At 44.5% G+C, this 23,808-nt stretch overlaps 1 pseudogene; it reads left to right on the top strand.

Moving 5' to 3' along the window:
- The first annotated feature begins 294 nt into the window (after positions 1 to 294).
- Positions 295 to 412, top strand: LOC126476580 (5S ribosomal RNA; annotated as a pseudogene).
- Positions 413 to 23,808: the final 23,396 nt, after the last annotated feature.

Here is a 23,808-nt window from a genome sequence, read left to right as displayed (position 1 = left end):
AGTCCACTTAATCTTCAACATTCGTCTTTAGCACCACATCTCAAATGCCTCGATTCTCTTGGCAGTTTTAGAGCGGTTTAAATGTCCATGATGGATCTTCTATTCAGATGACAACAAACGACTAGACAACTTTCGAAGTCAATGAGCCCTCCTGACCGACCCATTCTATATAACTGCTGCTCTATTGAGTACAAAATACTTCCCGCCATCATTGACACAGGGGGGTCCGTCTCTCACGACGCATTACACAACGGTGTCCGGACGCTTTTTATGAGACACTGTATTCGTGGAAACGCCAACGGCCCTTCCGCAGTGGTAACACCGGTTCCCGTCAGATCACCGAAGTTAAGCGCTGTGGGACTGGTCTAACATTCGGATGGGTGACCATCCGGTCTGCGGAGCGCTGTTGGCAAGCGGGATGCACTCAGCCCTTGTGAGGCAAACTGCGGAGCTATTTGATTTGGAAGTAGCGATTCCTGTCTCGTAAACTCATATACGGCCGGGAGAGGGGTGTGCTGACCACATGCCCCTCCATATCCGCATCCAGTGACGCTTGTGGGATGAGGATGACACGGCGGCCCGTCGGTACCTTTGGAGACTTCCAAGGCCTGTTATGATGGAGTTGAGTTTTTAGTTTAGTATTGTCGGAAAGAGCCGTTTGTGGATCCTGAGGAGACTGCTGACCTAAGTAATGGATTTGATTCCAAATTTTTTTTTTTTTGTCATATGACACAAGGAGGGATCAAAAAGTTCCCGTCCGAATGCCGTACAGCGCAGAATCGGTACGCCAGTCTCGTTAAATCGCCAGTAGGATTGAGGTAACCATTCCACCGTCGACCCTGGTTGAAAATACCCGTTTGGTAAAATAGCGTCTCCTGCTGCGTGAGGAAGTCCGTAACTGCCTGATGCACATCATCGGCTCTTCAAGGCCTTATTTAAGGGACTGAAGAGTGATAATCGTATGGTAAGAGATCAGGTCTACAGGAAGGGTCAACGAGTGTCTCCTACTTGAGCTGGTGTAACTTCTGGGCTAAGAAAGTGGCAATTCGGGGCGTCCCTTAACTTGGAGTACCAGCATGTACACTACCGGCCATTAAAATTACTGCACCACGAACATGACGTGCTACATAATCGAAATTTAACCGACAGGAAGAAGATGCTGTGATATGCAAATGGTTAGCTTTTCAGAGCATTCACACAGGATTGGCGCCGGTGGTGACACCTACAACGTGATGACATGAAGAAAGTTTCCAAACGATTTTTCATACACAAACAGCAGTTGACCGGCGTTCCCTGGTGAAACGCTGTTGTGATGCCTCCTGTAAGGAGGAGAAATGCGTACCATGACGTTTCCGACTTTGATAAAGGTCGGATTGTAGCCCATCGCGATTGCGGTTTATCGTATCGCGACATTGCTGCTCCCGTTGGTCGAGATCCAATGACTGTTAGCAGAATATGGCATCAGTAGGTTCAGGAGGGTAATAGGAACGCCGTGCTGGATCCCAACGGCCTCGTATCACTAGCAGTCGAGATGACAGGCATCTTATCCGCATTGCTGTAACGGATCGTGCAGCCACGTCTCGATCCCTGAGTCAACATATGGGGACGCTGCAAGACAACAACCATCTGCACGAACAGTTCGACGACGTTTGCAGCAGCATGGACTATCAGCTCGGATACCATGGCTGGGGTTAGGCTTGACGATGCATCACAGACAGGAGCGCCTGCGATGGTGTACTAAACGACGAACGTGGGTGCATGAATGGCAAAATGTCACTTTTTTCGAATGAATCCAGGTTCTGTTTACTGCATCATGATGGTCGCATCCGTGTTTGGCGATATTGCGGTGAACGCACATTGGAAGCGTGTATTCTTCATCGCCATACTGGCGTATCATCCGGCGTGATGGTATGGGGTGCCATTGGTTACACGTCTTGGTCACCTCTTGTTCGCATTGACGGCACTTTGAACAGTGGACGTTGCATTTCAGATGTGTTACGACCAGTGGCTCTACCCCTCATTCTATCCCTGCATAACCCTACATTTGAGCAGGATAATGCACGACCGCATGTTGCAGGTTCTGTACGAGTCTTTCTGGATACAGAAAATGTTCGACTGCCGCCCTGGCCAGCACATTCTCGAAATCTCTCACCAACTGAAAGCGTCTGGTCGATGGTGGCCGAGCAACGGGCTCGTCACAATACACCAGTCACTACTCTTGATGAACTGTGGTATCGTGTTGAAGCTGCATGGGCAGCTGTACCTGTACACGCCATCCAAGCTCTGTTTGACTCAATGCCCAGGCGTATCAAGGCCGTTATTACGGCCAGAGGTGGTTGTTCTGGGTACTGATTTCTCAGGATCTATGCACCCAAATTGCGTGAAAATGTAATCACATGTCAGTTCTAGTACAATATATTTGTCCAATGAATACCGGTTTATCATCTGTATTTCTTCTTGGTGTAGAAATTTTAATGGCAAGTAGTGTAGTTTGTGCACCACATGACAGCGGTAGTTTTCGAGAGACGCTCTACCCCAGTGAGGTTCTTCAGTCTCCGATGGATGTCTACTGATGTTTTTGTCCTTCGGAACCAAATAAAGGATAAAAGCATGTGGTGATGGCTGGACGCATTTGGCAATAAGTCGCCTTAGTTCAAATTTCCCATTTATGGCACACACGTCTAAATGACACGAATGACACCTTGCCTATGCGTCGGTTCTTACATGCCCGCATCGGAGCCGCGCTACGTTGCATGTACCCTGAAACAATACCAGCAAATAGAAAATTTTTATCGCTTGTTGTATTTCAATAAACTATATTGGTGGTTTCTGCTTTGCAGACGTCAGCAGATCTAAAAATTTTACTGCGTCACATGGGCGCGCTGTCAGATTACCGATGATGCCTGAAAAGTCGAAACTTGTAATCAGCTCAAATAAAAAAGAGCGTGACCAAGTTCGTGTATTTGCGGAGATACTCCGTGTGATCTTCGTTAGTGGTCGACGTCGTCGTTAGCAGCGACTGGATCCACGGGTGTCACGCTAACCAGCGCGGAATCCGTGTCTCGGAGGCGGCGTTCTAGAGAGTGGCTGCGAACAAAGCGAGCGGGGCGCGCACCACGGTTGGGCGACCCGCATGCGCTAGGCTGGGCGCCGCGCGGCTCGCGGCTGGCGGGCCCGGCATCGATCACTGGGCGCGTCCATCACACGGGGGGCTCACCGCTCACTGCTACGCCTGCCTACCGCCCCGCCTCCTGCGCCTAATGGACACCGCGCGGACACTTGCCGAGTCGCACCCCTGTCTACCGTCCGAGGGCGCCGGCCTCTGTCCGAGGAGGCGAGCCACCGGGGGTATCCGATTAGGCAAACTGATGAGCCACAGTGGTAGAGGCACCGTGTAACCGCCTGAGAAAGAGGCAGAGGTACCAGCGGCGTTCGTCTGACGGTATTCGTACAAGTACAGTGCCGTCATGCGTTGAATGGATAGTGAAAACTAACAAGTGGCACAAATAGTGACGCTAGATTCCGCGTCCGGCTGCTTGCAAGTGAAAGGACTTGGAAAGGGACTGAACATTTATTAACATCTAATGGCATTCTATGAAACACAGAGCAAGGGTGAAAGTCGAGTTGAACAGTTAAAAATTTTGCAATCTCAAAACATGGAACTGTATAGGCCAGTTCCCTGAGTAGGGAACATTTTATTTAGTGTTAAAACATAAAACTGGTTTACCAAGATTCACAACATTTAATTACATCAAGAGCTGAAATTCGAAAAGTTGACTAGGGACTCCACAAAAGACACTTATTAAGACCTGGGTATTAATAATTGTTGTTTGAAATGCAATATAAGAAAACTGATGCACAGTGCCAGCCACTATTGTCTCAACTCAGGGCACTTAACAAATCTGACGGCTCAGAATTCTGGCGCTCGCGCTCTAGAACACACGTAGTAGAGACATGTGATTCAAAAAAATGTTCAAATGTGTGTGAAATCTTATGGGACTTAATCGCTATAGTCATCAGCCCCTAAGCTTACACACTAATTAACCTAAATTATCCTAAGAACAAACACACACACCCATGCCCGAGGGCGGATTCGAACCTCCGCCAGAACCAGCCTCACAGTCCATGACTGCAGCGCCTTAGACAGCTCGGCTAATCCCGCGCGGCAGACATGTGATTACACAGGTACATAATACAGTTAACAATTAGAGAAGATGAAATCGGGCGGTGCTTCAGGCAACACCGTAGCACCCGAAGCAATTTTATCTGGAGATTGACATCGCAAAATTAGCGTACCATTAAAAGAACAACTGCAAGGAACTGCTCACGGACTGTACGATTGGTGGACGCCATCAAGAATAATAATAATAAATAAACGACAGAAATGGACTCAGAGTAATTTTTAATACACTCTCGGAAATTGAAATAAGAACACCGTGAATTCATTGTCCCAGGAAGGGGAAACTTTATTGACACATTCCTGGGGTTAGATACATCACATGATCACACTGACAGAACCACAGGCACATAGACACAGGCAAAAGAGCATGCACAATGTCGGCACTAGTACAGTGTATATCCACCTTTCGCTGCAATGCAGGCTGCTATTCTCCCATGGAGACGATCGTAGAGATGCTGGATGTAGTCCTGTGGAACGGCTTGCCATGCCATTTCCACCTGGCGCCTCAGTTGGACCAGCGTTCGTGCTGGACGTGCAGACCGCGTGAGACGACGCTTCATCCAGTCCCAAACATGCTCAATGGGGGACAGATCCGGAGATCTTGCTGGCCAGGGTAGTTGACTTACACCTTCTAGAGCACGTTGGGTGGCACGGGATACATGCGGACGTGCATTGTCCTGTTGGAACAGCAAGTTCCCTTGCCGGTCTAGGAATGGTAGAACGATGGGTTCGATGACGGTTTGGATGTACCGTGCACTATTCAGTGTCCCCTCGACGATCACCAGTGGTGTACGGCCAGTGTAGGAGATCGCTCCCCACACCATGATGCCGGGTGTTGGCCCTGTGTGCCTCGGTCGTATGCAGTCCTGATTGTGGCGCTCACCTGCACGGAGCCAAACACGCATACGACCATCATTGGCACCAAGGCAGAAGCGACTCTCATCGCTGAAGACGACACGTCTCCATTCGTCCCTCCATTCACGCCTGTCGCGACACCACTGGAGGCGGGCTGCACGATGTTGGGGCGTGAGCGGAAGACGGCCTAACGGTGTGCGGGACCGTAGCCCAGCTTCATGGAGACGGTTGCGAATGGTCCTCGCCGATACCCCAGGAGCTTTGCTGGGAAGTGGCGGTGCGGTCCGCTACGGCACTGCGTAGGATCCTACGGTCTTGGCGTGCATCCGTGCGTCGCTGCGGTCCGGTCCCAGGTCGACGGGCACGTGCACCTTCCGCCGACCACTGGCGTCAACATCGATGTACTGTGGAGACCTCACGCCCCACGTGTTGAGCAATTCGGCGGTACGTCCACCCGGCCTCCCGCATGCCCACAATACGCCCTCGCTCAAAGTCCGTCAACTGCACATACGGTTCACGTCCACGCTGTCGCGGCATGCTACCAGTGTTGAAGACTGCGATGGAGCTCCGTATGCCACGGCAAACTGGCTGACACTGACGGCGGCGGTGCACAAATGCTGCGCAGCTAGCGCCATTCGACGGCCAACACCGCGGTTCCTGGTGTGTCCGCTGTGCCGTGCGTGTGATCATTGCTTGTACAGCCCTCTCGCAGTGTCCGGAGCAAGTATGGTGGGTCTGACACACCGGTGTCAATGTGTTCTTTTTTCCATTTCCAGGCGTGTAAGAAGACCTCTCTCAAACCGAAGTAACAAATTTAGCAGCTTGGAAAGGACCCTGCCCACTTGGTCCCTGCAAACCGGACTACGTGCAGCCGCCAACCATTAATCTGATCCAAATGTTACGCCCATGGCACGGCATCGAAATGAATCCATGTGTCGCCAGGGATGACCGAATGGTGGGCTAGAGAACTTCGTCCGGAGTGTACCAGAAAGCTTTCATTGGTCGGTGGTAGTAATTAATTGTTCACAAAAAATTGCTGTAGAATGCAGCGGGACTTAAGTTTCTAGGAATGTCAGTCCCGGCTCGGTATCAAAACAACACTTCAACAGTAATGCGTAAAGCGTAAGTAAATATGAAAGGAACAAAAGTTAACTACAGTAGCGTGTTAGACTTCAAGGCAAATACGATGACAGTCAGATTCACAGCTACCTTGAAATTCTGATCAGGAAGCTGAGCTGAAGTCCAAACCGGGATTCAAAGCCCTTTGTTAAGTCACTGTGTAACGATCCAAACAAAGGCTCCTACTGCAATAGGAGGGACGCTAGGAACACAAAACATTGAGACACAGTCACTGCTTAGAAATGTCACTTGTTTGGTTAAGTTAGCACCTATAAATGTGAGAGTCTCAAAGCGTCCTCACCGGGAAGATCTTTTTAGATGTCAGGTGAAGAATAACTCCCTGTCATTTTTGAAGCTCGAGAAATACAGGAAACAACTTCCTGACGCTCACTCCCCTCTGTGTGTGTCAGTGATTACGCACTAAATTGCCTTCTCCTCGTGCTCCTCGGAAACATGCCTTGCATGTTTAGCAGGCAAATCAGCAACCAAGCACAGAATCCGCAACACTGGAGCCCGTTTAGAGCACACACGCCGAACCCAAAACTAAACAGACGCTTGATCACATCTCACTGCCGCCTCTCCTCGCCACCGCTCACGTCGGCCGTCCGATTCTCAAGTTCCCGCCTTGTGGGAGCGCATACCATGTCACTTGCGCTCCAGTGTTAAGCGCTTAAGGGTATGGCGGAACCTATCGACTCTCGCAACGTCCCACTTTTTTGTTTGTTTGTTTGCGTCACCAGTCTTCTGACTGCTTTGATGTAGAAAGCCATTATTTCCTCTTCTTCATCCCAGAGTAGTACTTGCAACCTATGTCCCCAATTATTTTCTGGATGTATTCCAATTTCTCTCTTCCTCTGCAGTTTTTGCTCTCTAGTACCATGGGAATTATTACCTGATGTCTTTACAGATGTCCTATCATCGTGTCCCTTCTGCTTGTCAGTGTTTACTACATATTTCTTTCCTCTCCGATTCTGCGCAGGACCTCCTCATTCCTTACCTCATCAGTCCGCCTAATTTTCAACATGCGTCTGTAGCACCACATTTCAAATGATTCGATTGTCTTTTGTTCCGGTTTTCCCACGTTACATGTTCGCTGCCATACAATGCTGCGCTACAGACGTACATTCTCAGAAATTTCTTCCTCAAATTAAGGCCTACATTTGATACTAGTAGACTTCTCTTGGCCAGGACTGCCCTTTTTGCCAGTGCTAGTCTACTTTTGATGCTCTCGTTGCTTATTTTGCTGCCTAGGTAGCACAATTCGTTAACTCATCTACTTCGTGACCATCAGTCCTGATGTAAAGTTTCTCTTTGTTCTCGTTTCTGCTACTTCCCATTACTTTCATCTTTCTTCGATTTACTCTCAATCCATATTCTGTACTCGTTAGACTGTATTCGATTCAGCATATCATGTAATTCTTCTTCACTATCGCTCAGGATAGCAATGTCATCAGCAAATCGTATCATTGAGATCCTTTCACCCTAAATTTTAATTCCATTCCTGAACATTTCTTTTATTTCCATCATTGCTTCTTCGATGTACAGATTGAACAGAAGGGCCAAAAGACTACATCCCTGTCTTACACCCTTTTTAATCCGAACGCTTCGTTCTTGGTCGTCCATTCTTATTATACCCTCTTGGCTCTTGTACATATTGTATATTACCCGTCTCTCCCTACAGCTTACTCCTATTTTCCTCAGAATTTCAATCATCTTGCACCATTTTACTTTGTCGAAAGCTTTTAGAGGTAGACAAATCCTATGAATACGTCTTGATTTTTCGAATTTTCTTTAGTCTTGCTTCCATTATCAACCGCAACGTCACAATTGCCTCTCTAGTGCCTTTATCTTTTCTAAAGCCAAGGTAATCTTCATTTAGCACATGCTTAATTTTCTTTTCCATTTTTATATACCGTATATTATTCTTCTCAGCAGCTTGGATGCATGAGCTGTTAAGCTGATTGTGCGATAATTCTCGCACTTGTCAGCTGTTGAAATCTTCGGAATTGGGTGGATGATATTTTTCCGAAAGTCAGATGTTATAGCGCTAGAGTCATACATATATACATTCATAATCTCTTGAACTTCAGCCTGCTCTTCATCAATACTACATTGGAATCTGAGTCTGTATCTGCTCCTGGGTACACCTTACAATACAATAGCTGATTTCAGACTCTCTGTCTGACCTTGATATAAAACTGAGCGAGGTGGCGCAGTGGTTAGCACACTGGACTCGCATTCGGGAGGACGACGGTTCAATCCCGTCTCCAGCCATCCTGATTTAGGTTTTCCGTGATTTCCCTAAATCGTTTCAGGCAAATGCCGGGATGGTTCCTTTAATAGGGCACGGCCGATTTCCTTCCCCATCCTTCCCTACCCCGAACTTGCGCTCCGTCTCTAATGACCTCGTTGTCGACGGGACGTTAAACAACACTAACCTAACCTAACCTAACCATGATGTAATGTAACTGAAGTCTTCCCGTATCACACGGTATTTTCCAGGTATATTTCCGCCTCTCACTAATAAAAGGCCATACACACCAGAATCTGGAACTATTTACATGGACTTGTTGAAGCCCGGGCCAAACGTATTATTTGAATACCTCCGGAAGCTATTCAACCTCCGTCTTAGTGGATTGGAAATCCCTGTCTAGTTTCAAGAAGGGTTCATCACAAACAAGCACTGCCAGAAAAAAATGCGACATCCTCAAGTACAGTGTCCAGAGCTACCAGGGTATAATACGTGTATACTGCGGGGTTGTAATCTTTTGATTCATTTGTCGCGCTCGTCGGCGATGAGATGGCACTCTAGAGACTTGACTGTGCGCCATCTGTTTTGACTCTGCAGGTAGTAACTACGCTGAGTTTATAGGTGAGAAGTATTTGCATCATTCGTTCAACGGTACAACGATGCCCCACCGTCGGGTACCTACTCCTGTAGGACTGCTACAACCATTTGAGCGGGATCGCATTATGGACCTGTGGGAAGCTGGATTGACGTATCGTCGGATTGCTGCACATGTTGTGCACAATGTATCGGTAGCGTGTCGCTAATTTCAACAGAGGCCTGTGGGACGTTCCAACAGCTGTGCATCAGGTTCTGGACGTCCGTGTAGTACACATGGTTAGCAGAGCGGTCTGAGGCGCTGCAGTCATGGACCGTGCGGCTGGTCCCGGCGGAGGTTCGAGTCGTCCCTTGGGCATGGGTGTGTGTGTTTGTCCTTAGGATAATTTAGGTTAAGTAGTGTTTAAGCTTAGGGACTAATGACCTTAGGAGTTAAGTCCCATAAGATTTCACAGACAGTACACACGGACGTAAAGATCGACACATTGTGCTAGCAGCAGTGACAGACCTAAAATCATCTAGGGATGAAATCCGGAGACATGTTGTACCTGCTGTGTCATCAGGGACCACTGGAAACTATGTGCCTGCAGCAGGATTAAGATCGCGTATGCCTCTAGCCTACCACTGATACGACTACACCACCACGGATTGCTACCTTCGTGTCCTGGAAGAGCTGAGTGGGGAGTGGAATGGCGGTTTGTTGTCTTCAGTGGTGAGAGTACGTTCCATCTGTCTGTGATGGACGTACACCAGTACGGCGTGACCTAGTGAGCTGCCTACTGCACATTGCATTCGACCATGAGAATACGTTCCATCTGCCTCATGGTGTGTGTGTGTGGGGGGGGGGGGGGGGCATCATTACACCTCGTAGTCACATTTGGTGTTTCTGTAACATGAAGTAACCAATGCTTGCAACCTATTTGAAGTTATTATACCGCGAGACTGCCACTTTTTCAGTAGAAAGGGGATGTGCTTTTCCCGCTTGATAATACACGTCCACATACGGCTACTGCGCGCAACGTGTTCTTCGTGGTGCACAACAACTGCCCTGACAACCAAGATCATCAGAACTGAACACGAACATAATGAATTGGAACATACTAGTTCTCCAGGGCCTGCAAGAACCGTTGCCGAATTGCAACAAAAGGTGCAAGATGCTTAGGATACGCTATCGCACGATGCCACTGTGCACCTTTGTGGTTGTTTACATGCGGTATATAAACCAGCGTTGTCGCTAGAGGAAGGTACATCCTTTACCGTGACGTGTGTTCCATCTCGTCTAAAGTATCATAAACTCTTAAGGAGATGAACTGCCTCTCGCCTCACTTTCTAGCATTTTTTCTGGCAGTGTATTTAAGAAAAATATTTAATAATTTAAGAAAATTATTAGTTATATTATGCTTTGTAAAATGACAAAATTATTTTGGAATGTTTCATTTTCATTGTTTGACGATAGTTACCTTCTAAAATACATTCAGTAATGAGTTAAAACAAATAATTATTACGGTAACAAGAAGGTTAACTGAAAACGAGTGGTGTGAATCATGACAGTGTTACAGTGCTGTGGACACACTTAGAATTTGTCCCGGTGCGTGAACCTTCAGGTAAAGTCTGGCGCCGGCTAGCCAGAACTGCGGCCGCGGCGACATCAAAAGGACTAGAGCAGAAGCGCCTCGAACCCTCCGCCTCACGTCGCCTTGACGCTTTGAGACATTACGACGCCGCGCCTATATAAAGCCCACCCTACTGTCGCCGTCATTCAGTGTGGATAGTTTTGTTCAGCGTATGATGCAGATGTGTTTAGTGTTCCGACTCTAGTGTCTAGTAGACTATTTTATATGACTATATTTTATTTGTTTACTTTAGTCTCTTAGCGTATTGTGAATTCAGTTTGCAATGGATAAATTTGTGACCAAAAAGGCGCGCGTGTAAGTTGATGATACTGCAAGTCAGCCTCCATCAATTCTTGTGTTAATTGCTTCGTCGTCTGTTCAGGTGAGAACCGTTCACAGCCAAAACCTGGACAATCTGGTAATGGAAGATCATTTCGGAAGTCTTGGTTCATCAAATATACATGGCTAGAATATGAAGTATCTAACGAAAAAGAGCCAGATGCTCTTCAAAAACAGAAGATGCATTTACTTCCGTAGGGTTTTCTAACTGAAAAAAGGCAATGGAAAAATTTTGTCTTCATGAAAATACGTTTATGCATAAAGAAGGTGTTCAAACTAAATTCTATCACTAACCAAACGTGGCCTCCCAATTGAATGAACAGTCAGATAGTGATATGAAGAAAGGCCGTTTAGCTTTTGAGACAATTTTTACTACCGTGCAGTTTCTATGCCGACAAGGACCAGTAATTAAAGAGCACGGAAAAGTAAACTCAATTTTTTTTCAGTTGCTGGAACTCCGAAAGAATGACATACCTGAGTTTAAAGATTGGTTAGGGCATTCAGGGTTGATCTACTAGGAAAGTTTGTGTTGAGAAAGGCATTGGCTTCAATCAAGAAGACTGGACATTTTTCTATTATGGTTGACGGAACAAGTGATTCTTCGATTCACGAACAAGTGTCATTTTGTATTCGTACTGTCGATGATTCCTTAATCATCAACAAAGACTTTATTGCCTTACATGAGACACCAAACATTGAATCACAAACTCTGTTTAGTATTTTAGAAGACGTTTTTGCTCGTCTTGATTTGTCAATCGGTAACTTAAGAGGACAGTGCTATGATGGTGCCTCGAATATGAGAGGACTAAAAACGTTAGTTTTGGATATACAACCAAAAACACGTTATGTGCACTGCACTGCTCGCAGTTTAGACTTGGCAGTTGTAGACAATCTCCGCCATCTTACGTCTATGAGGGATATTATGGCTTTAGCCAAGGACTTAATAAACACCGTAAGGGAATCCAACGAAAGGATGAGACTTTTCAGAAGCACGAGCTGTGAGAGGGCCAACGACCATGCTGGTCTACGACCCCTTTGCCCGACTCGATGGACTATGTGAGCTTCTAGTATCTTGAGAATATTGAAAAACTTTTAAGAACTTCTAGAGCTTTTTGAAACATTTTCTGCAGAGGACAAAACAGAGGCAGGATACAAATGTGCAGGCTACACTGAGTCAATGTTACAATTCAAGACTTATTTCTTTTTACATCTTTATTGCCATGCAATGAACCCAGTAGGGGATGTCAATAAAAACATTCAGTGCCCTCATCTAAGTGTTGCTAATCCGTAAAAAGAATATGATGGCTTGAATTGTATATTGAATGGAAGGCGTGATAGTTCACACTTTTGGGAATTGTGTTTAAAAGAAAAACCTTTACAAGTTGATGATCCTTCGCTTCCTCGGAATCGAAGTATACGAAGTATACCAAAGTATGTAAACCACTGAGCCAGCTCACCACACGCTTTCAAAGCCCCAAAGGAATGCTGCTAAGTTATTTACATTGAAGTTTGTGAAATGGTGCAATCTTGCATTACTGAGCGGTTTGCTTCAACTGGACTCACACACGTCATTGCAGTTGAACAAAAGTGCTTGCTTTTAATAATCAGAGGCGAAACAAATTTGGAAAAATGAACTGAGTTTTTCAAAAAGGACCTAGACATTGAGAGACTGTGCTTAAACTTGAATATGTTAGCCGATATCGCTAATAAAAAACGACTGGTCTTAAAAAACTTGTGTGATGTAAGAAAGTACGAGGGCTATTCGGAAAGTAAGGAATGATATGTCGCGAAATGAAATCCACAGTGAAAATCATAACTGTTTTATTTGCAACAGTTAGCTACAACTTCCAGCTACTTATCTCCATAGTCGCCGATCCGACTTAGACGTTTGTCGTAGCGTTGTACCAACTCTCCAATACCCTCGTTATAGAAGGCAGCCGCCAGTGCGTTCCGCCAATTGTCTATGCTGGCCTACAGCTCGTTGTCTGTGCCACAATGTTGTCTTCATAGCCAGCGGTTCATATGAGCAGAGATGAAACTCAGAGGGAGACCAATACGGGTTGTATTGTGGGTAATCTAACATTTCCAATTGAAAACGATGTCGGAGCACCTTCATTGCCCCTGCAGAATGCGGCTGAGAATTCTCTTGAAGAAGAAAACGCACGGCAGTTATGTAACGTTGACTGCATACGTTCAGGCGAAATTTCTCTCCAGGCCTTCGTACTTGGCGGGAGATACTATTGTTCTAAGTATCTTCATGTGCTCCCTGTGTGCTCAGAACTAAAAAGAACGACGTAACGTGATCGACGGACGTACTAGAGACACTGCCCAACACACCTGTGCAAAACTTCATCAGATTTTCACTGTGGTTTCCATTTCGCGACCGATCGTTCCTCACTTTCCGAATAACCCTCGTACATTACACAAGAGCCTGCAGTATGAGAAATGTTATGTGAAGTAGTGAAGTGCATTAAGCTTCTCCAAGTAGTTCCAAACACGACAGCAACAGCAGAACGGTCATTTAGCGACCCTAGACGCCTGAAGTCATATCTCCGATCAACAACGGTACAGAAGCGATTGAACAACTTGGTTGTTCTTCACGCTCACCTAGATGTTTTGGATGAATTGCATATCTGACCAGTCATCAACGACTTCATGTTCAGTAATCCAGTCAGATGGCCGACATTTGCACCTTTCTAGCCCTAATAACGGCATTTGGAGCAATATTAAAAATCTCTGTAAAATAGAGAATTAAATACATACATAAAGTTAAATTTTCAGTTTCGAAATATTAACACTAGTTTAGTACTGTATTATTATTTTACTATAGTACTATATTAATTATTTTCAAATACTTAAATATTTTTAGGGTGTAAGACCCAATTAAAATACGCTATTTATATACTTTTTTATTGAAAGTATTACGCACACTGTATTAACTTGATTAACTGTATTAAAGCATTAACTTTGCGATACTGTTTTTATTTAATGAACCCTGAGTCTTATTCAAAGTAAGCATAAATTAGCTATTTCACTTATTAGTCAGCCGGCCGAAGTGGCCGTGCGGTTAAGGCGCTGCAGTCTGGAACCGCAAGGCCGCAACGTTCGCAGGTTCGAATCCTGCCTCGGGCATGGATGTTTGTGATGTCCTTAGGTTAGTTAGGTTTAACTAGTTCTAAGTTCTAGGGGACTAATGACCTCAGCAGTTGAGTCCCATAGTACTCAGAGCCATTTGAACTTATTAGTCAAAGTGCTATTACTGTACGACAGCAATATTTTATGTTTTATTCTTTTAATTATAGTTTACGATTTATTTAATTATAATTTTTGTCTTTTGAGAGCTATATATTCACTGCTCTGTAGTAGTCTATATGCATGATTATTACTGGAAATTAAATTAGTTTTTACGGAAATGCCGTGCGTGTTTATGTTTTGTTTCTTTTTTCGAAGCCAAAAAATAAGTCAGGCTTTTCGAGTTTCCCGGAGTGACGAGTTATCGAGAGTCCAGTTTTCGGGGTTCTAATGTTGATCATATGACTCTAAAATGCTTAAAAAAAACTTTAAAAATCACTATTTTTCATCTAAAATTTAGCCCCCCAGCACGGGCCTCCTCAATATTTTTTTTTAAGTCGGCGTCCCTGGAAGCGTCACATTCCTCATTTCTATATTAGTGTGTGGTGAAATCATTAAAATAGGAATTGAGAGGAACTGTGGAAGTACAAAATCAGAGTGGCTTCCGGACACTCAGGTATAGTATAGATAGTATCTGCAGCATTAGAGAGGTGACTGACGGGACATGTAACTTGGAGATACACATAGTTTGCATATACTTCCACAAGGTCTATGATAGTGTACTAATTATTAGGAAGTGGGGAGCAATGAAGAACCAGAACATACATAAATGTTGTGAAGAAGCAGTTAGAAAGCTGTATTCAGATAACACTTGCTGTGTTAAAATTGTGAAGCTACTATGACAGAAGTTTAATATTAGCAAACGTCTGAGGCAAGGATGCTGCTTGTTACCTACCCCTTCAAAAATATATTTCAACGAAGCACTGAAAACTTTGAAAAGAAAGTGCTAAAGCATGGGAATTGGAATAGGTGACGACACATTTTTCTCCCTACATTTCGTAGAGGATTTGATCCTTTTCGCCGAGGAAGAAGAGGATGTATATTACGTGTTAACAAAGCTCAAAGAAGAATATGAACAGTAGGGTACGAAAACTACATAAACTTCAGAAAAGACTAAATACTTGGTTGCCAGAAGTATAGGAAGAGAGGTTGTTATGGGGAGTGGATCTAAACTGAAGTATATATGACTGTGTTTGTGTGTGTGCGCCCTTCATCGCATTTGCCTCGTGATGACTGGGTGTTGTGTGACGTCCTTAGGTTAGTTAGGTTTAAGTAGTTCTAAGTTCTAGGGGACTGATGACCATGGATGTTAAGTCCCATAGTGCTCAGAGCCATTTGAACCTTCATGGCAAGCCATCTTGTGCTTGCATTTCAGCACGATAATACCCGCCAGAACACTGCGAGAGTTTCCACTGCTTGTCTTCATACTTGCCAAACCGTACCTTGGCCTGCAGGGTCGCCGGATCTCTCTCCGGTTGGGAACTTACGGAGGGTTATGGGAGGGCCCCTCAACCAGCTAGGCATTTTAACGATCTAACGCGGAAACTGGACGGGATTTGTCACGATATCCCTCAGGAAGATATCCAACAACTCGGTGAATCGGTGCGAAGCTGAATAACCACTTGTGTAAGAGCCAGACGTGGACCAATAGCTGGCCGAGGTGGCCGAGCGGTTCTAGGCGCTACAGTCTGGAACTGCGCGACGCTACGGTCTCAGGTTCGAATCCTGCCTCGGGCATGGATGTGTGTGATGTCTTTAGGTTAGTTAGGTTTAAGTGGTTCTGAGTTCTAGGGGACTGATGACCTTAGAAGTTAAGTCCCATAGTGCTCAGAGCCATTCTTCGTGGACCAATACGATATGGACTTGCTCAGTTTGTGAAGCTCTTTCTCTTGAATAATTCACCCAATATTTTTTTGAAATTGTAATCATTTGTTTGTCTGCACACGCATGAGGTGCGACAATAAAGTAATGAGACTGATGTGAAAACAAAATGTTGCTTACCGTTTTAGTCAACTTTAGTGTTGTTTCCTTCAAAGTAGTTCCCTTCTAATTGCACAGTGCTTCTACCATTGATGGAAACATTTCTGCAACTCATCTTCTGTAATATCCTCCAAGACCCTCTTCACAGCTTTTTGGACATCTTCTGTTGTTTGAAAATGGTGTCCCTTGACCGCCGTTTACTCTTGGATTTTGAAAATAAGTCGCATGGAGCGGTATATTGTGAATAAGTTGGCTGTGGTAGTACTGAAAATTGTTTTGAGATTAAAAATTGCTGTACTGACAGAGCAGTATGGGATGGCGCATTCTCATACCAAGATCCTTAGTTATTATTAGACGAACCGTTTCTCGATTGATGTTCAATTCTTGTGCAATTATTTTCACAGAAAATCTTCGAACAGATCGTACGAATTCACGCACCCTGGCCAAGTTGACATCCGTCCGTGAGGTTGATGGTCGTCCACTGCGGTCTGCATCTTCAACATTCGTCCTGCCTTCACTAAACATTTTATGCTAACGAAAAACTTGATCTCTCGACATAACCTCCTCTCCAAATGCTTTCTGAAGCTTACCTTAAGTTGTCGTCGCGTTTTCACCCAATGTAACGCAAAGAGAAATGGTATACCGTAGCGCAATATTATGCGGTTCCATTTCCGTGACGAGAGACACGAACACGTGTTAACTTATTACAGCACAACTCACGACTGAGCAGTTGCATAGATGTGCCGCGTGGACTAGAAGCAGCTTATAGAACAAGGTCAAAGATATTGTGCCTACACAAGCGTGCAGGGTTGCCACATCATGCAAAGAAAACCAGTCTCATTACTTTACTGTCGCACCTCGTATATCACATCTACTGATCTCCATCGCATTGGATAATTCCTTCGTGGTACCTCTTTTTTTGTCTTAGACTGTGTTAACTTGTACTCTCAGATGTTTCCTTTGAAAACGGTAACTATAGAATGTTCTAACTTGTACAATTCTATGGCTCTTGTGAAAATGTGGCTGAAGTTATGTGCTATGTTAAAATTACCCATTGTTTCTATCTTCACTAATACTGATGTCTTGCGAAATCAGCTGTGTTTTTCAGTCACTCGATAAATAAGAACGTTAATACGTTACCAAGAAACTTAATTACCGTTGCTGTATTCTGGCGTGGAATCTGGCTGATCTGATCTGGATCAGGGATACTGTCCAAGATCAAGCACCAGTCGCAGTCGTAAGAGCGCCACTTTGCAGAAGCGCGTGTTCCGCTACCAGCCGCCAGAGTGTGCTGAGGAGCGCGGCCGTGGCTCGGCGCGGCGCTAACGTGCGGCTATGCTGGCCTGATTACTGCAGTGTTTTTGGGCGGCTGCTGCGGGCTGCCGGCCGGATTGCAATCTGAAGACGGCCTCCCAGACCCCCCGCCACCCCCCCCCCCCCCCCATGCCTGACTCACGAGCGTTCATAAATCTCTTGTGGCCGGCGGACAGCTAAAATATTCATCGTGGACGCGCCGGCCAACGGGGCTAAGCGCGCGCATTTTACCGCAGCCGCTGATGAGACTTCAGCCGGCCGTTGCCGCTGCTGCTGCTGCTGCTGCCACTGGATTAAGCGCCACCTCTGCCGGCGCCGACAAGCTTCCCCGCCACCTGCTATTTCAGGGCGGCCTTTATCTAGACAGATACTTTGGTATTTGTAAATTATAGATTGCAGCAATCAGTCGTCCTTTTTAAATTTTATTATGCAGATCCGGATTTCGGCTAGAAACTAGCCATTCTCAGTGCACTACTATTTTCGCTCGATGCATCTCAGTCTCTGTTGATGGAGTTCCACCCACAGTTCATTGAATACCACTTTGGTATTGATGTTCAAGATTTATTTGTTTATGCATTTATTTCACTAGAAAGGTGTAAGTAGGCTGTTTAGGTTTTCATATTGGTAACGCCACGTAGCGCTCTGTATGAAAATCACTGGCTGTGCTGTGTGCAGTCTGTGGCTGGTTTGCATTGTTGTTCGCTATTGTAGTGTTGGGCGGTTGGCTGTTGGCGGCGCGTAGCGCTGCGCAGTTGGAGGTGAGTCGCCAGCAGTGGTGTATGTGGGGAGCGAGATGGCAGAGTTTTGAGAGCGGATGGTCTGGACGTGTGTCCATCAGAGACAGTAAATTTGTAAGCTGGTTGTCATGAACTGCTGTATATATTATGACTTTTGAACATTATTAAGGCAAATACATTGTTTGTTCTCTATCAAAATCTTTCATTTTCTAAGTATGCTTATCAGTAGTTAGTGCCTTCGGTAGTTTGGATCTTTTATTTAGCTGGAAGTAGTGGCGCTCGCTGTATTGCAGTAGTTCGAGTAACGAAGATTTTTGTGAGGTAAGTGATTTGTGAAAGGTATAGGTTGATGTTAGTCAGGGCCATTCTTTTGTACGAAATATTGAAAGTCAGATTGCGTTGCGCTAAAAATATTGTGTGTCAGTTTAAACACAGTCATGTATAATTTTTCTAAGGGGACGTTTCAAAGGCTCTCTCTCACATCTAACCAGACTCCTTAGTGAATCAGCATTACTATTTCTACAATAAGTGAGCAATATATAATACTAACAAAATAATAATAACAGTAACAGTAGGTTTTAAGGCAAAATAAAAATGTGTCTATGGCCGCCGTTGTGGTCGAGCGGTTCTAGGCGCTTCAGTCCAGAACCGCGCTGCTGCTTCGGTCACAGGTTCGAATCCTGCCTCGGGCATGGGTGTGTGTGATGTCCTTAGGTTAGTTAGGTTTAAGTAGTTCTAAGTCTAGGGGACTGATGACCTCAGATGTTAAGTCCCATAGTGCTTAGAGCCATTTGAACCATTTTTTCTGTCAATGATCAACTGGAAATAATTGAAGAGAACTTCAAAATCTCCAATTCACACGATTTCTACAAGACCTTTTCGAACCAAATCAAAGGATACTCACTGCAGAACATGTACTTTCAGAAACAAGATGGAAAATTGGCCGTGTCAAATAAAGGAAATGGCTAAAAAGTAGCCACATAGTTTTCAAGCTTTTACATTTTCCGGAACCCAATGGGAGATTCCCGAAAGTTGGTCCAGAAATCACAACAGAAGGTTCGTCACCACCAGCACAATACGAGGTGTATTCACACATCAAGAGACATGAAGACAATGAAACATCTGGGGAGAACAGAATTGTATCTAAACGCTCGATAAATTTTGGCCAAATCGCACCCAAAAAGTACACAAATAATCCTAAACATTAGGCGAACTGAAAAATCCCTGGGTGACAGCAAGACTGCTGTAATCCAAACTACATAAGAAAAGCAACAAATCAGATGTAAGCAACTATAGAGGATTCTTGCCATTGCCTGTTGTTGTGTTCGACCTCATGCACAGTGTAAATAGAAATGAGCATTTGGCGTCATTGGCATTGATAAGGTAAGTCGTAGGGTCAGTATTGCCTCACGTGTTCCAACATTTCTACGGAATGCAAACTGATCTTCTCCGAGATCGGCTTCTACCAGTTTTTCCATTCGTCTATAAAGAATTCGTGTTAGTATTTTGCAGCCGTGGCTTATTAAACTGATAGTTCGGTAATTTTCACATCTGTCAACACCTGTTTTCTTTGGGATTGGGCTTATTATATTCTTCTTGAAGTCTGAAGGTATTTCGCCTGTCTCTCACATCTTGCTAACCAGATGGTAGAATTTTCACTTTCTCTGGTGGTCAAGGGAGTCTCATTGATCGCGATTAGAGTGGCTTGCGAATGACATTACATACAACTTCATATTATCAATCAATCAATGCTTCCAACACATATGAAAAGGCGGAGGCAATAATATAATAACAGTGAGTAGATTACAGTAGAAAACATGAAAAAAGAAGGTGGATGCGAGGAGTATCATTATTTGATCTCGTGGTGAAACGGCCCAGTGAGATCGTTGGGACATCTGGCAGCGTCAAGGAGTCACAAACTGCTGGCCATCAAAATTTCAGTTTCATGAATAAAACTGAAATTGATATGAAGTGTGCAACTTGATTGGATAGCAAATGATCAGCATTACCACACAGCCGTACAGACTACGTAGAAATAACCTTGTCTACATTCTGTTAGTAAGGAATGATTAGACACTGGATTTCTCGATCGAAATTTGTATTTACGGTGTTTGCGACAAAGTTTTGTTAGCCAAGGTGTACGGAGAATGTCGACCAGCACGTGTTAGAAATCGAGAGTAGCAGGATCTTTGCCTATCGGGACTGCAATTTATAGTAATTGCCCTCACTGGCAGGGATCCTACGAATGAGATTCGAACGTAGAATCAATGGTTTCAGGAGTGTTGCATTCTCCATACATGATCTCATTGGCCCCAGCTGAATAGTGCCCCATGGTACAGGTGCATTGTTTGCTCTTGTTACGTGACTGTTTTTTTTTTTTCTTTTTACAAAACTGTCCCGTAGGGTATATGAAATCAATAAAAAAGATCCATTAGATCGAAATAATTAACTGACATGGAGAAATGTAATGCAAATCAGTTTTAGTGATTGTTGGCAGCCAACTGTCGGAATTTACATTTTTATTCGAATTTGCATGGTTTATATAACAAGTGGATGTTGAAAGCAGGTTGGGATGAGGTGACAGTGCTTGGGGAGCAACAGTGTCGTGCAGGCAAACAGAGGAACCACTCTCGGAGCATTACTCAAAAGGACGTGCCGGGAGGGTCACGGGACAGTGTCTGCTGTCCACTGGACTCTCTTTTATAGTGCGGCACTTTGGAGCCAGACGCACAGTGCGCCGCATATACACAATTTCCTGTTGTATGAAACCCCCAGCCCAGCAATGGTAATTTTACACCCCAGACATGCAAAGTGAAGGAAAGATGCTTTAACAACGTCCGAAAAGGCATTCTTGTGCACAAAATCTAAACACTATAGATTACGTCTAAGAAGTGGAGTCAGAATCGCAGTTCTGTGCACCTATGAAAGATTGAGACGCTGTCGAATGTTGAATTCACAAAAGCTAAATGTTTACGATACTTAAGAATTGGGCAAAGACACCAGAGAAGCGATTCTGACGTTGCGGTTGATAATGGAAGCAACACTAAAGAAAAATCAAGACATGTTCATATGATTTGTCGGTGAAAATGCGTTCGACGATGTAAAATGGTACAGATTGTTTGAAATTCTGAGAAAAATAGGTGTAACCTATAGGCAGAGACGTGTAATATACAATATGTACAAGAGCCAAGAGTGGACGACCAAGAACGAATTGTGTAAGACAGGGATGTTGTATTACGCCTCTACTGTTCAACCTGTACAGCGAAGAAGCAATGATGAAAATAAAAGAAAGGATCAGGAGTGGAATTAAAAGTCATGGTGAAAAGATATCAGTGATACGATTCGCTGATGACACTGTCATCCTAAGTGAAAGTGAGAAGAATTACATGATCTGCTGATTGGAAAGAACAGCCTATTGAGTACAGAATATGGATCGACAGTAAATCGAAGAAAGACGAGAGTAATGAGAAGTAGCAGAAATGAGAACAACGAGAAGCTTAACACGGAACTAATGGTCACGAAGTAGATGAAGTTAAGGAATTCTGCTACCTAGGCAGAAAAATAATCAAGGACGAAAGGAGCAACGAGGTAATCAAAAGTAGTCTGCTAGTATCAAACAAAAGTCTTAATTTGAAGAAGAAGTTTGTGAGAATGCGCGTTTGGAGAACAGCATTGTATGGTAGTGAGGTATGGACTGTGGGAAAACTGGAACAGAAGAGGATCGAAGTATCTGACATGTGGTGCTACAGAAGAATCTTGAAAATTAGGTGAACTGGTAAGGTGAGGAATGGGTAGGTACTGCGCACTTTCGGAGAGGAAAGGAATATATAGAAAACATTGGCAAGGTGGAGGGACAGGATGAGAGGACATCAGTCAAGATATCAGTGAATGACATTATTGTTACTGGATTGAGATGTAGAGAGCAAAAACTGCAGAGGAAGACAGAGATTGGAATACATCCAGCAAATAATTGAGGACGTGGGTTATAAGTGCTACCGGTAGATGAAGAGGTCGACACACAGCAGAGGAATTCGCGGCGGGCCGCATCAAACCAGTCAGAAGACTGATGGCGCAAAAGAAAAAAAGAAACTGGAGCAGGTTACAGAGAGAAAGTTGGCTGCATCGATGAGGACCCACCTCATTACCGACTGAGAGAGAGATAGGAGAGCGAGATGCATTTCAAGCACTGAACTGTAGAACGTGCGTTACTGGTTGACCGCTTGAAGAAAAACTCAGAGAAGGGAACCAGCGTTTTTATAGGTTGGTGTTGGTGATCCAAAGATCTACAGCTCAGCCAATCCAAACAGAGTAAAAAGCGCATCTACCACAGCAGATGAGCTGAGGGACTTGGAAAGTTGCTGGGGAAGGTTGGTAGTGTGTCACCAATGACGAATTCTACAGCCGTTTCAGCGTATGGTGAAATTTGTAAATGTGTGGTAAGTTCCCATGAGATCAAACTGCTGAGGTCATTGAACCCTAGGCTTACACACTACTTAACTAACTTACGCTAACTTACGCTAAGGACGACACACACGCCCAAGCCTGAGGGAGCGCTCGAAACTCCGACGGCGAACCGTGACAAGGCGCCTCCAGACCGCGCGACTACCACGCGTGGCAGCATACGGTAAGGTCGAGTCATTACTCGATGTGATGCATGGGAGCAATGAAGTCATTTTCATAAAATTTCAGTAACTTGAATCTTCACTTCGAAGACTTACATACAGCTTAAAATGACCAGTCTGCTTTCAACCTTGGCCACAGATGAAAGGCTTTCCCTTCTTTAGCACTACTTGTAATTCATACTAACATCACGACAGTCACGGTTCAACTTATGACACCAATTATTCATTCACGCAATAACAAAATATTACCTCACTCCCTTTTATCACAAGAGCCAAGGTGAGTCACACCATAAGTTCATAACGTTTTCACGTAAGTTTATTTAACATAACAGATGCACAGAACACAGTCATCAATAATATATATGACTCTTCACTATTTACAACAGTCTACCAGCGTTTGGGTGTTTTAAAAGTCATCAGTCTTCTAGCTGGTTTGATGCGCCCGCCACGAATTCCTCTCCTGTGCCAATCTCTTAATCACAGAGTAGCACGTCCTCAATTATTTGCTAGACATATTCCAACTTCTGTCTTCCTCTACAGTTTTTGACCTATACATCTCCCTGTAGTACCAAGAAAGTCATTCCCTCATGTCTTAATAGATGTCTTATCATCCTGTCCTTTCCTTATCAGTGTTTTCCACATATTCTGTTCCTCTCCGATTCCGCGCAGAACCTCCTCATTCCTCACCTTGTAAGTCCACCTAATTTTGAACATTCGTCTGTAACATATCTCAAATGCTTCGATTCTCTTAGGTTCCGGTTTTCCAACAGTCCATGTTTTACTACCATACAATGCAGTGCTTCGAACATACATTCTCAGAAATTTCTTCCTCAAATTGAGGCCTATGTTTAATACCAGTAGACTTCTTTTGGCAAGGAATGCCGTTTTTGACAATGCTAGTCTGTTTTTAATGCGCCATCCGTCATTGGTTGTTTTGCTGCCTAGGTAGCAGAATTCCTTAATTTCGTCTACTTCGTGACCATCAATCCTGACGTTAGGTTTCTTTCATTTCTGCTACTTCCCACTACTTTCGTCTTTCTTCTATTTACTGTCAATCCATATTCTGTACTCA

Source organism: Schistocerca serialis, chromosome 4 (assembly GCF_023864345.2).
Source record: "Schistocerca serialis cubense isolate TAMUIC-IGC-003099 chromosome 4, iqSchSeri2.2, whole genome shotgun sequence".
NCBI classification, from domain to species: domain Eukaryota; kingdom Metazoa; phylum Arthropoda; class Insecta; order Orthoptera; family Acrididae; genus Schistocerca; species Schistocerca serialis.
Note: the sequence above shows the minus strand (reverse complement) of the source record. Positions and strands in the feature narration are given on the sequence as shown.